A 15,557-nucleotide genomic window follows, 5' to 3' on the forward strand; every position below is an offset into this window, starting at 1 on the left:
CTGTGTTGGCTGGGATTGGCTCCAGCAGACCCCCGTGACCCTGTGTTCGGATTCAGCGGGTTGGAAAATGGATGGATGGATGGATATATCATTAATTAAAAAAGAACAAATTCGTATTAGTGGGCTCCTTTCAAAAAAACATTAGGGGGGCGCGATTAAAACTGTTATGAAAACTCAGGGCGTAAATACTTAAAGGTTGAGAAACACTGGTATATTGGGAGAAGGATGCTAAAGATAGAGCTGCCAGGCAAGAGGAAAAGAGGAAGGCCTAAGAGAAGGTTTAGAAATGTGGTGAGAAAGGACATGCAGGTGATGGGTGTGACAGAGCAAGATGCAGAGGAAATTAAAATATGGAAACAGATGATCCACTGTGGTGACCCCTAACAGGAGCAGACAAAAGACAAAGAAGAAAACTGTTGTTGTAGTGTATAGAACACCAGACTTGTAAGTGTTTGTAAGATTTACAAGAAAAAAACTAAAAAAATGAACATTCTATAAAAATAAGTATTTTTGCATTTACAAATGAAGGATATTTTCAACCAAATAATGCTGAAGTTTAAATATTTGAATGGCTCAAATGGCATGTAAGCAGTGACTGACTTATATTAATGAAGAACTAGGGGGCTTCGCCCCCTGCTTGCTTCGCTCGCCGACCCCCGTATTTGGTTTTCCGGATACACAATTTTAAAATTGTTTTTTCTTTGAATTGTTGCTATTTCATTAGTTTCACTTTTATTTCAGAACTTCTGTAAAAACAATATTTGTAATCTTGCGAGTCCCAATATGCTGAATCTTTTTAATGAGGTTAGGATAGGTTTCTCTGTTTGGAATTTCAGCACATACAAAACGATCTACATCATCAGCAGTTAATAATTTTTTTTTACAAAGTAAAAAAGTAAGTAGAGTTCTGCATTGGACTCCTGTCTGTAAAGTCGTGCTGTTTTCCTCTCACAGTTCCAAAAGTACATGGGGTTACCAAGGTGATACCCCAGCTTTTGTCTAGGTTTTTGTACAAGGGCTAGACAGAACGTTTTTGACTACTGGGGTAAATTTAGGTTTTTAAATAAGCAGACAGATAAATATATATACATTAACAAAGTAACCAATAAATGCATGTGCGGTAAACTCCGTTTTTGAAATTCTCAAGATTCTTCATTTGTCACATGCATAGTTATACAGGACAACACGCAGTGAAATGCATCCTGATCCGCTTATCAAAAACTGTGCACAGTTAGAAGAATATCAGTTAGATTAACAAAAAGTCATAGATCGAAAGATAACAGTATAGTAGAACATAATAAATAAGTAAAATTATGTGAATAAAGTAGAATTAAGTGTTAAGGTGCAACAGTGTAGTAATTATTGTGCAAAACCAAAGTTAGACTGGTGCATAGTTAAATGAGGCAGTTTGTTTGTTTACGCTACTGTGATCTTTACTTTTTTATATTTTCTAATTTTCCTACTTTCATATCCTTTAACTTTCTCCACATGTGTTTAGTGCCAACATTTTTTTTTTTTTGAGTCTTTCTAATTTCCCTGGTTTCATAGTCTCTAACCTGCTGTGCATGTGTTTAGCGCCAACGTTTGTAAACATCTCTATGAAGTTCTACTTTGTCTTTTACTCATTGTCATTTAATTCTGAGCCGGATTGGACGTGCTTTTTTTCAATTCCACTTGTTCCGAGCTGATAATTACTTTCCTTATTTTCTGAATTTGCACCTCGATTATTCTTTTTTGCTCTTTTTTCTGTGCAACGCATTTGAGTCTCTTTTCTCCGCGCTTTTCTTTCTTCTTCGTTTAATCGTCGACGTTTCATTTCTACCCTATTCATTTAATTTCCACCCTATTCATTTCATTTCTACCGTATTGACCTTATACACTTTATATGCACTGAGAGCCGTGGAGCTGTGTGTGCTGCATGACTGCCTTTACACTACTGATTTGTTTTTTTTTTGATATTGCTTGTAAGTAGGGTGTGTCTTGCAAGACTCTCATTCTATGTTCCCGTGAGACGCACCGTGGCAGGTCTCTTTCATCTCGCAGGTCTTTAAATTATCTTCCGAGAAAGATCATGTATCGTAGACTATCAGGACAGGGGACAGGATTTCTTTTTGTAATAGAGAGATTACTATTATGTAGGTTTAGCTTTCCAGGTAATACACTAATTATTTAAAGTGAGCATATGTCATCTTTAACTTCTGCCCCCATTTCTTATCTTCAGTCTTTATTATGCAGGACCGGAACATTCAATAACTTTTCTTGAGCCTATCCACTTGAATGCCAGTTTCATTTTCAAATGTTGCCCACCTTTAGAGTGATGAGTTCACCTCCAAATCAATTATCTAAGTAGAATCTGCTTTGCATTTGGCATTATCATATCTTATCTATTTATGAAGCTGACTACCTTGTTTATCTCCAGCTTTTTTAGTTTTTCTTTTGATGTTCTGCATATAATGTTGCACGTTAAGTAATAGATGCAGAGGTGTATCGATCTCATTGGCCCTTTATTTACTTTCTTAGTACTAAGAGGAGTATTCCACAAAGCAAACTAAGCCATTATTCCAGCTATTTTTGGTACCTTTAAAGAGAATTAGATAGATAGATAGATAGATAGATAGATAGATAGATAGATAGATAGATAGATAGATAGATAGATAGATAGATAGATAGATAGATAGATAGATAGATAGATAGATAGATAGATAGATAGATCTTTATTGTCATTGTCACTTTTACGAAGGAACAATGAAATTGAAGGTGTAGTCAACTCAGTGTGAGGCATAAGAGTTAAAAACCGAATAGTAATAAAAGTACTTTACAAAACATACAAATTTCACTTGTTGACTTAAGGTCTATATTGCACATTGGCAGAATGATATGGAGCAGTTTTATTCTGAGTTCAGGGACATGATTGCTTTTGGATAAAAGCTGTTTTTAAGGCGGTTGTTTTAGGGCAAGTACAGGCTAAAGACAAAGCATACCATGATGCTGTGGCATGAGAGTTCATGAAACTCCTATTCTATCAGAAATAAAACCTCGGCGAAAGTTTCTACTTTTTTTAGTATATCTAATGTTGCAGTATTTTAAATTACATTATCATTAAAATGAATCTGATAGTGTGGATTAGTTACAAAATGGGTAAACATTCAAAGCAACAAAATTAAAATACCAATAAAAAATGTTATAAAGGTACAGTATGTTCCAGGAAGCTAAAATCATTAGTTATTGAAAATACCAACTGTAAGTTAGTAAACATCCAACATTCATCAACACAGAGACATTCATAACAATGTGATATCCAGAAAAAGAAATGCCATACTTCAAGACCTTTTGGGATCAATGGTGTGCTCTTTTCCATGAAAATGTTATTGAAGTGACAGACTTAGTAGTACATGTAGCTTTTAGACCACTAGCATAAATAATGACTAGGATAAAAGTGCCATTTCATTTTTGAAATAGATGCCATGATGATATGTGCAGGTATTTTGTCTAATAATAATAATAATAATATGGTGTTTCAAAATTAATGTGTGTTATGTAGCCAAATTATTTTTTAAAGTAATGAGTAACATAACACAAAACGTATCTTATTGAATTAAAAATATCTGCATTATTAATATTTCAGCAGCACTGTGTTTAAGGCAAGAAGCACACGGACCAGATCAGTCCTTTGCAGGACTCAATCACACAGCCAAGCTGTGTACAATCCGGTAATAGAAACCTATAAATAAAACATCAGTTTGGCTAAACATATTTATAGAACACAAGAAAATTGTCAGCGGCGTCATACATATTTTCTGATTCACGGTGGCCAATGTCTGTGCAGATTAATGATGTGGGAGCATTTTGCCAAAGGACAACTTCAAAAGATTAAATGCGGAAATTTGAGAAATTAGGTTTCTGCCTGAATCAGGTTATTCAGGAGATAGAACTTGATTATGTACTGTATGTGCATCATAGTGCACTGTATGAGACATAAAGGCCATATATTACCAAGGCAACTTGCACATCAAATGCATGACTATTTACAGTTTGCATAATTCTGCCTTTTTTTTTTTTGCATCTGGCATGTAGTGTTGGCAATGCAGAGAATACTGGAAAGGCATATGTGTGTCCTGAGGTTTTCAGCACATGCATTACAGCGAAAGATTTTTTAAAATATTTTTGTGGTGTTTTCTGGGTATCATGACATTTGGCAATCAAAGGAGATTTTTTTGAAGTTGCTGGTAAGTTTAACTGTGTAATGTGCATTTATCCTTAACAAACGTTGTTATCAGGGACGTAAAACAATGTTCTATAGGCTTCCCAAATGTCATAGATGCAACAGACAGCACTCATGTGCGAATAGCAGCACTGCCAGGCCCACTAAAGACTGTTTAAAATACAAATCATTCAATAGCATTAGTGTATAGATAAGCCCTTTCTAGATGACATTTTAGTATACGTTCCTTCTAGTACTGTGCCATCAGCTATCTCTGTTTTAGGAAAAATTCCTCAGCAAAAGTGAGGTTTGAAGTTGGGGGCTCCCCACAGTGACATAAGTTGCACCTTTCTTTTTATTTGCTAAAGCACAGTGTATGTTTGCATATAAGTGTGCTGTATATCCTAGTCATGTTCTTCTATTAAATTTTACTTGCTGCCAAGTACGCTTGACACCATTCATGTTGCTACTGAAATGTAATGTCAACTGACATTTAACCGGCCTAGGATTCTCAGCCTTGGACTTCAAGGATGAACAAATTTTCTCTAATTAGTAAAGCATCCAGAACAAAGTTACTCTTTAGAATGCCATAGAGGGGGTGGTCTACCACTTGGCCTAGCCCTCCACAACTCTGACTGTGTCGGACTTTGACTATGCCTTGGTGTTATTTTCTCCAGGGGAGCTACTTTCTGGAGTTTCAATGGGCCATATCTTCAAAACAATATTAATGAACATATGCTGTTATGATTCTGTTGTGCTAATCAGTTTGGAGTTACTTTGTTTACTGTGTATTTAATCTATTTATGTGTTTATGTGGGTGCGTTTTGTGATTCGTAAAATTTCTGATTGCATTTTACCAGTGTACATTATACAACAGCACTCTGCGCCTGCATTCGTAAAGAGTGCTATACAAAAGTAAATTGATTTCACTTAACCAGTCAGAGTTTATATAGTTAGTAAAATTTTGATGGCAGCTGCTCACATAGATTTCTATAATTGTCTTTAAGGTCCTGTGAACTCTCCCTTTAAAGAACGTCTATAAATGGTATATTGCTGTTTTTTGTAAAAGATAATGCAGCATAAAAACTGTGTATCAAAGACCTTGAGGACCATTCAGTGGTCTGTGATTATTTGTTCTGGTGCCCCTCAGCAGAATAAAATGATATAATCAGAGGTCAAACAATAATGGCCATTTACGGGAATAATTACCAATGACCATCCAAAGTGCTAGCTTGTTGTTAGACAACAATAGAAACGCTGTGAAATCAGTGACTAATGTCTCCCTGGGCATTGATAGATTGTAGTAATCTTGATTTTTTATCAAATGTGCTTTTATATTACTCGCTGATTTTGAAAGTATGCATGTAGCCTCAGACATCCTTCCTTATTTAAGCCTTCTTTGTGAGTTTGAGGATGGTTATCAAATGTCTTTATTTGCCTGAGGTGTCCACCATCAACACTATACTGTAATGAGAGTTGAGGAGGAATTCATAAACATTTTGTAAGTGGATTATTAGTGAATTTTTATGGGCCCTAATGTATTGTGCATAATATAATAAAACGTGAAATTCTTCAAAGTGCATTTGGCCAACGCTAGTGCTTTGCTTTGCGATCCTACATGTGCTGGTTGAGGTTTTGATATTTTCTGCATATAAACTGGGAGGACAAATCATTAGTTTTGGGCCTTTGCCATGCACATTTGTCCCTATTTGATTTTCAGACGTGATAAGGCATCAGAAAAAAATAACAAGTAAGAAAAAGTACTTCTTTAAAGTTAATAATCACATCTTGTTTATTCAATATTTTTTAACTATATGTGTGTTAGTAGGGTGCATAAAATACAATTTTTTTGTATATAATATTGTTTAAAATGGGGCCCATACAGCCTTTTAGGGGCTGCAATATTTTTAATAGGCAGCAGAGTCCAAATTGACAGATGAAAAAATTGATGTGGTATTTGTTAGTTGTTTGTGGTGAAGGGTCTATGATTAGTTGGAAGTAAAATTTCTTAAATGTTATGTTTCTGAAAGAAGTGCCAAATGAAGATTTAAAAATCTACTGAAGTCTCAAGCTAAAATTGCAATGGCCCATGATGGACTGCAGGTCATTGTGGTGCTTAACTATTAATTATAATGTTTGAGAAATGCTGGGTCATTATAATCTGCAGATAATGCAACCGTGAGGTTGTTGTAAGTGTAGTGAAAATCTGGAATACATGTTTTTTCACTGTTATGCATATGTCATTAAGCCACAACTAAGGAGCTTGTTCTCTTTTTCATTAATTTCTACTTAAGTTATTTTGAACAGATATTTTACTTTTTACAGCCATGAACATTATGTAACTTACTCATTATGATTTCAAAGAGTGCAACAAGTAAGCTGTTTTGACTGAGGTTTGAGCAAGCACAAGCCACTGTAATGCTCACAGCTCTGCCAGTGTTTCCTTCTTTTGTGGCTGTCGAATGAGTACATGATGAAAATTTACAAAATATACAAGTTGAAGCAACAGTAAACTAATTCATAACTGAAGTAATTCGTAACTGATCCCGTCTGATAAACTGTGAAGATGTCTTCAAGCAGATCAATACTGAAGTAATAGTGAAGTGGTGTGTAAATACTTTAAATAACATCTTTAAATGACATCTAGGAAATAGTGCCATTCTTTAATAGCCCAAACAAAGACTAAGCATTACATTGGGTAAATTGTTCCTGCACTGCATAAAATGCTCAAGGCATAGGGAATTACTCGAATTTGTCATACAAGAAATTGTCAATACTGAAAGAAACAGCAAAAAACTGTTTTGGGATTGTTTAAACCAAGGGTCTCCAAATCCAGTCCTGGGGCCTCATGCATAACGTCATGTGTAGAATTCACATTATAACATGACGTAAGCACAAAAGCGGAAATGTGCTTACGCACAAAAAAATCCAGATGCATAAATCTGTGCAAACGCCAGCTTCCACATTCTTCCGCTACATAAATCCCGTTCAGTGTGAAAATTAATGCACGTGCACGCGCCTGCTGTCCCACTCCAACTTCTCCCAGAATTACTCCTCTTTGAATATACAAATCAATATAAATAGCCCTTAAGCTCAGCCTTCTGTGAAAAGAACCTTCTGTGAAAAAAGTACGAGGGAAAATAGAAGGATTTCAGAAAATACCAAGTGGAAGCAAGGAAAAACGTACTATTTGTTGGTTTAAACAGTGGTATAAACAACAAACGGAAGTTGATCGAGTGACATAGCGAGTCAGAGAAACCCGAAAGCTCAAGTTCACAAAGTCGCACAGTGCCCAAAATTAAAAAGAAGTTGTCACATATCAAAGTCGCCGTGAAAAGGCAAGTCGTAGCCTACCATCTGAGTGTCATATGAAAGCTTATTAGGGTACAGAGAAAAAAAAAAGCACACAGTGGGAAAAAAGCACGAAATGTCAACTTTAATCTCGAAATTTCCACTTTAATCACGTAGTTTATTTTGTCATTAAAGTAGAACATCATAAATTTCATCTTAAAATCGTTTAATTTACTAGTTTCTCAAATCCTATCGTAACTAAAGTAGCACGTTAAATGCTTTGTTTTGTATTTGATCTTCTATGTGCTCTATATGCGTGAATCACTACGTGCATCCGGGCTTTCTCTTCCTCCGACAGGACACAGAATCCATTACATTTGTAATATTACAGCACTCTGAATAATTAAAATACTGAGAAGTATACGTGATATCATTTTCATGATGATAGGAGTTAAAGTATGTTATTTAACATGGGAACACGGTGATTGTTCATGTCTCACGCAAGATGCTTGCTGCGCCATGCACGACCTTTAATGAAATACTTTATTACAGAAGTACTGTCTCTTTCAAACATACTAACCCCCAATTCCTATTCTTCCTTTTCTTTCTCCAAGTACCCAATCGCCACACAATCAGCTCTGTAATAGACGTTAAGCCATCTGTAAGCTTAGAACGCTGATTCTTCAAAACTTTTAAGGAACATTGAAATATCTTCGTAATACATGTTTAATTATTCTATCCATCTATCCTTCCAGTGTCACGCCAGCCACAGCAATAATACAGCGTGAGGTAGGAACAATCCGTAAACGAAGCTCCAGCTCCTCGCTAGCGCTGTGGCACCATGTAGTTAAAGTGAAAGATTTATCTTTATAATATAATAAACGTATTTTGCTGCATTTCATCTTAAAAATGATATCGTTATATGTAAATACGCGGTTTATAAAGTGGCTCTGGTTGTACAATATTATAACTGTATCACAAGTTTACAGTGAGGTAATTGTACTTATAAGTACAAACAGTTCTACAAGGAGCACTTGACTGAGTGCATTTATAGTTCTTGGGATGAAACTGTTTGTGAACCGCGAGGTCAGTACAGGAAAGGCTCTGAAGCGTTTGTCGGATGAGAGCAGTTCAAATAGCGAACGGCTGAGGCAGCGTGTGCTTGATGCTGTATACCGATAATTCTCTTTATGATCAGCTGCTGTACAGCTGTGATTCACACTCAGATACAGTGATATAAATACTCCGAGTGGTGCAGTGAGAGTAATATGGAAAAAGATGATCCGATGTGGCAACCCCTAACGGGAGCAGCTGAAAGAAGAAGAAGAAGGTGTAGTGAGAGTAACAACACTAAAGCAGTTATCGTATTTGGAATAGTTTGACCATTCTGTGGACCATTATATTGTTACAGGTTAATTACAATCAGATACATTAAACTAATAAACAATATGTGGTTAATTTCAGTGTATTTATAAAGCCACGTCAGAGATGTGGATCTAAAAAAGATAGGGTAACCACACAGGAACAGTAGCACTGCTTTGACGCTGGGTGCCGTCAGTCTGCAAAACCGAACGCAGAACTTGCGTACGACAGGGTATGAGCTACCGTGGAAATCTGCACGGCTGTACACCAAGTTTAGGTTTTATACATTGCGGAAACTTTCTTACACAACATTTTTGTGTGCACGCACCGTTTATACATGAGGCCCCTGGAGAGCTACTGTGGCTGCAGGTTTTCATTCTAACCCTTTTCTTAATTAGTGACCAGATTTTGCTGCTAAATAACTCTGCCTTAATTTTAATTGATGCACATCTTAAGACTCAGGCCCCTGAATTATTTCTTTTTTCCTTAATTAGCAACCAAACAATATTAAGACACAAAATGAACCAAAACATAAACAACGACCTTTGTCCATCACACAATAATTGAAAATAAAGAAAGGCGAAGGCCTCAGTAATGTTGATCTGCTCAGGTCCACAAAACATTTTGACAGTGCTCTTCAAAAAGAAAATCAACAGTTTTGGAAATATCTGCCATGGCAGAATGTGCGCCCTGGACTTAAATAACAGGTTTAATTAGCAACGAGAACTGGCTTCAAATTAAGAAACTAAATGAAGTGAAGTTGGTTGGAGTTTGAGGCCCCAACTTAGTTGGTCATCTGTTGGCTCACTTCACATCAAATTTATGTTTAGGTGCCGTTTAAGGAAAAAAGAATCAATTCAGCGGTCAGAGTCTCAAGAAATTAAAGTCAATTGAAATAAAGGGAAATAGTTAATTAGCAGAAAAAACTGGTCACTAATTAAGAAAAAGAATGAGAATGAAAACTTACAGCCACGGTAGCTCTCCAGGACTGGAGTTGGAGACCCCTGGTTTAAACTGTAACTACACCCTGAGAGTAAGATGAATTTTTCTTTTGACCCAGACACACCATTAATATTGACTCACTAGCTAATGACTTCTTGCCTATTACGCCATGACCTTTCAAACATTGTAGCTGACAAGATAAATCTCTCCAATCACCTACTCACACATACACCTACTCTCACTGATTCATAACACTTCCTTTGCATTAGTGTAAATTTTGCACCATTTTTTAAACAAAGGATTGCATTTATATTAAAATCTAACATCACAAATTTTGTGGAGATTACAGTGCCTATGAAAACTGTTCACTCACTTGGAAATTCTCATATTTTATTGATTTACAATTTTGAATCACAGTGGATTTAAGTTGGCAATTTGATGCTGATCAACAGAACAAAATACTTTTTAATTTATAAGTGAAACAGATTTTTCAGATACACCTTTTGCAGCCATGACAGTAATGAATCTGTGTGGACAGGTCTCTATCAGCTTTGTCCATTTCAACGCTAGAATTTTGTCCTCATTCTTCTTTGCAAAACTGCTCAAGCTCTGTCAGATTGCATGGGCATCATGAGTGAACATTTTTCACGTCTAGTCACAAATTGGACTGAGATATTGTCTCTGACCACTTGTTTTAAGCCATTCCTGTGAAGTATTATGCTTGGAGTCTTTGTCTTGCTACAGAACAAATCTATGCCTGAGGTGCAGGGTTCTTGTAGACTGCATTAGATTTTCCTCCAGGATTACTCCATATTTTGCTGCATTTGTTTTACCCTCAACCCTCACAGGTGTTTTAGGCCTGATGTAGAGAAGCATTCCCACAGTATGATGCTACCACCACCATGAGACAGAGTGAGGATGGTGTGATTTTGAAAATGTGCAGTGTTTGGCTTATGCTAAACATGGCTTTTAGTATAACGGTCAAACAGCTCAATTTTGGTCTCATCGGATCTTAGGACCTTCTTCCAGCTGATTTCAGAGTCTGCCATGTGCCTTCTGGCAAACTCTAGCTGAGATGTTATGGACATTTTTTCTCTTTGCCACTCTCCCATAAAACTGTGACTGATTAAGCATCTGGGCAACAGTTGTCATATTCACAATCTCTCCAATCTCAGCCATTGGAGTTATGACTCCTAAAAAGCCTCCCCCACTAGTCTTTTTCTTGGACAACCATTTAGGTTTTGTGGATGGCTTGCTCTGGGCAGATTGGCAGCTGTTTCACACTCTTTCCATTTCTTAATGATTGTTTTAACTGGACTCCAAGAGATATTCTGTGACTTGAATATTTTCTTCCGTCTATCCTATGACTTGTGTTTTTTAATCACCTTGTCATGGAAATACTTGGAGTGTTCTTTTGTCTTCATTGTGTAGGTTAGACCAAAATCCTAACTCATCGCAAGTTGGACATTCCAGATAAGGTTCCTTTACAGTATACTCAAATGAATCAATACCTCCGAAAGGTGATCTCTATTTAACTAATTGTGTGACTTCTAAAACCAATTGGCTGCACTGGTGATGATTAGGTGTGCCATAGTGAAGGGGGTGGATACTTATGAGATCAATTATTTTGTGTTTTATATTTGTAGTTAATTTAGACCACTTTGCAGAGATCTGTTTTCATTTTGACATTAAAGGGTCTTTTTCCATTGATTAATGTCAAAAACACCAAATTAAATCAACTGTGAATCAATGATGAATAACAATAAAATGTGAAAACCTCCGAAGGGTGAATACTTTTATTTATTTATTTTTTAATATTTTTATTTTATTAATTTTCATTGTAATCATTCCATACAAACAGATCAATTAATAACCCAACAAATCTGAAGACAAATCAAACCCCACCCCTGAGAAGGAGAGCTTAGCTAAGGGATAATTGCTTAAGGCTTTTTAATAAGGCAACATTAAACAAAAGAAGGAGAAGTAAATATCTATGTAAATAAGAGATGGAGAAGGGAGTTAAATGCAATGATAGTTATTTCTCTTATTCTAAAATAATATTGATTAAATCCTGCCATGTTTTGAAAAAATTTTGTACAGATCCTCTAACTGAAAATTTGATTTTTTCCAATTTCAAATAATATAAAACATCGGTTTCCCACTGACTTATAAGAGGAGAATTAGGATTCTTCCAATTTAACAAAATAAGTCTGCGTGCCAAAAGTGTAATGAATGCAATCACCGTTTGCTTGTCCTTCTCCAATTCAAGTCCATCTGGAAGAACACCGAACACAGCTGTTAATGGGTTAGGAGGAATTGTGATACTAAGGCTGTCTGAGAGGCACTTAAAAATTTTTGTCCAAAATGATGTTAGTTTGGTGCAGGCCCAAAACATGTGACCCAGTGAGGCAGGAGCTTGGTTGCAGCGCTCGCAGGTTGGATCCTGCCCTGGAAACATTTTGGACAGTTTTAAGCGAGACAGATTGGCTCGATATATAATTTTTAGTTGAATAATTCTATGCTTTGCGCATATAGAACTCGAGTGAATTCTCTGCTTTGCTACCTTCCACTCCTTTTCTGATATATTGATTAAGAGATCTTCTTCCCAATGTCCTCTTGGATCTTTGAAAGGTAGGGACTCTAATAAGATTTTATATATTGCGGAAATAGTGTTTGTTTCCTCGAAATTGAGCAGTATTTTTTCCAGCATTGTGGAGGGTGCAAGGTGGGGGAAATCGGGCAATTTCTGTTTAACAAAATTTCTAACTTGAAGATAGTAAAAGAAATGTGTAGCTGGGAGGTTGAATTTTGAACGTAATTGTTCAAAAGATGTAAATATGTTGTCTATATAAAGATCTCTGAGCATTTTAATCCCAAAACTTTTCCAGGTATTAAAAACTGGATATACTTGCGAATGTTGAAAGAGGTGGTTCTCTTGCAGAGGTGCAACTGATAAAAGATTTTCCATCTTAAAATGCTTTCTAATTTGGTTCCATATTCTGAGTGAGTAAAGCACAATTGGGTTATTAGTATATTTGCGATAGCTTTCATTTATTGGAGAGCAGAGCAGGGAATATAAAGAAGTACTACAGGATTTTACTTCTATTGCGGACCAAGCCTGTGTATGTTCATTTATATGTGTCCAGGTTTTTATGGCTTGTATGTTTGCTGCCCAGTAATAAAACTGAAAATTAGGTAAAGCCATGCCACCTTCTGCCTGAGGTCTTTATAGGGTCGCTCTTCGGATACGTGGGTGTTTTGAGTTCCAAATGAATGAGGTTATTATTGAATCTAACTGTTTAAAAAACGATTTATTGATATATATTGGAATGTTTTGAAATAAAAAGAGAAGTTTAGGAAGGATATTCATCTTAACAATGTTAATTCTTCCGGCTAGAGTGAGATGAAGGGTTGACCATCTATGCAAGTCTTGCTTAATTTTTTCCATACAGACCCCAAAATTTTGTTGATAAAGAGCTTTATGTTTACTTGTGATATTTACCCCTAGGTATTTAAACTGATCTGCTATGGTAAAAGGTAGGGTGTCTAATATAATATTATATGCTTGTGAATTCACTGGAAAGAGTATACTTTTATTCAGATTAATCCTAAGACCAGATATCTTTTGAAATTCTGTTAGTGCTGTTAAAACAGCGGGGACAGTGTTTTCTGGGTCTGATATATATAAGACCATATCATCTGCATATAGAGAAATTTTCTGTTCCAGTCCTTCTCTGACAATCCCCTTTATCTGATAAGAATTTCGGCAGTGAACCGCCAGTGGTTCAATAGCGATTGCAAACAACAGTGGCGACAAGGGACATCCTTGTCTGGTACCACGTTCTAGTTTAAAGTAGTCTGAGCAAATGTTATTAATACAAACTGAAGCTTCTGGATTGGTATACAGTAGTTTGATCCAAGCACAAATATTCGGGCCAAACCCAAATTTCTCCAATGCAGTGAAAAGGTAATTCCATTCAATCATATCAAATGCTTTTTCTGCGTCTAATGATAGTAATATCTCTGGGGTGTTTGATTTTGCTGGTGAATATATAACATTAAACAAGCGTCGGAGATTTGAAGATAGGTGTCGGCCTTTAATAAATCCAGTTTGATCTTGTGATATTACCGAGGGCAGCACTTTCTTCATCCTTCTAGCTAGGATTTTTGAGAGTATCTTAACATCATTATTCAGGAGTGAAATTGGTCTGTATGATGCACATTGTAACAAGTCCTTATTTTGTTTAGGAAAGACAGTGATTAATGCTTGTCGAAATGTTTGAGGTAGTATTTGGTTGTCTCTAGCTTCTGTAAATGTTGCCAATAAGAGGGGAGCTAGCTGAGTGGAGAATTTCTTATAAAATTCTACGGGGTAACGATCAGGGCCTGATGATTTCCCGCTTTGTAGTGACTTTATAGCGTCTAGTAATTCTGTTAGCGTTAGAGGTTTATCCAGTTCCTCAGCACTTAAAGCATCTATTTGTGGTATCTGTGAAGTATCCAGATATGCATTAGATTGTGTGTTGTCTTCTTTGGGCTCAGTGGAATATAAAGACTTATAGTAATCTCTAAATGTGTGCATTATTTTATTATGGTCGATGATTTCTTCTCCATTCTTGTTGGTGATTACTGGTATTGCATTGTGAACTTCTTGTTTATGAATTTGTTGAGCTAAAAGCTTATTAGCTTTTTCTCCGTGTTCATAGTAATGCTGTCTAGACTTATAAATAAGTTGTTCAGTTTCTTTAGTTGTTAAGATGTTAAGTTCTGTATGTAGGGTGAATACTTTTATGAACTCACTAAGTCCAGTTCATGGTTAGGTAGACTGGAGCCAATCCCAGTGAGAGGCACAAAGCAGAAGTACATTTCTTCATCACAGGGTTTGCCTACATGTATTGTACATTGCACACTGATATGGGGCTAATTTAGTGTCACCAGTTAACTTCATGTGTGAAGACAAAGAAAGTACCTGGAACAAATCTGAGACAGACATGGGAAGAAACTAAGGATAGACCGCATACAGGTCAGGATTTGAACCTAGGAAAAGAATACTGAAACAAGAGAAAAGAATTAAATTGACAAAATTTGGGATCTTCAGCCATTTTTTCATCTGAATTACAAAAAAAAATACCTATTTTTCACCCTTTGGAAAGTCTGCCTAGATTATTTCGGTGGCTGTATAATTACTTTATTTTCAGTTCAGGACCAACTTGATACTGAAAAATAGGGTCACTAGGTCAGGGGTCAGAGGGCACCGATAATGGCTATGCACATTTAAAAGGTGGAGGGTGCCCTCTAGTGGCCAGTATCTTAATGGTGAAACACATTGTCAATGTCAATAGCACAACTATGGAAGTATCCCTTTGACAGCATAGGCTAAATATTAAAAAGTGATGCTAAGCCAGCATAACAAGTAGTCTCTATTTTGCTTGTTTCAGAATGTATATGTTGAAAGGATTTTGACTTATTCTTCCAAATCTCTGGAGAAAGTTGTTCTGAACCTTGATGCTCATATTCCATTATCCATATAGTGCTAACGACAACTACCGTCTTTTTCCGAAAATAAGACATCCCCCGAAAATAAGCCCTATCGAGATTTTCGGAACTTTTTGTAATATAAGCCCTCCCCCGAAAATAAGCCCTAGTTAAAATAATGTGAAAAAAAGAATTCGTTAAAAAATGCTGTTGATTTATTAAGTATGTTTAGCTTCCCTAATACTCGTATTTCAGAGAAATGTTTGAAATAAAATATTCCGAGAAA

This window comes from Erpetoichthys calabaricus, chromosome 4, assembly GCF_900747795.2.
Source record: "Erpetoichthys calabaricus chromosome 4, fErpCal1.3, whole genome shotgun sequence".
In the NCBI taxonomy this organism is placed as follows: Eukaryota; Metazoa; Chordata; class Cladistia; order Polypteriformes; family Polypteridae; genus Erpetoichthys; species Erpetoichthys calabaricus.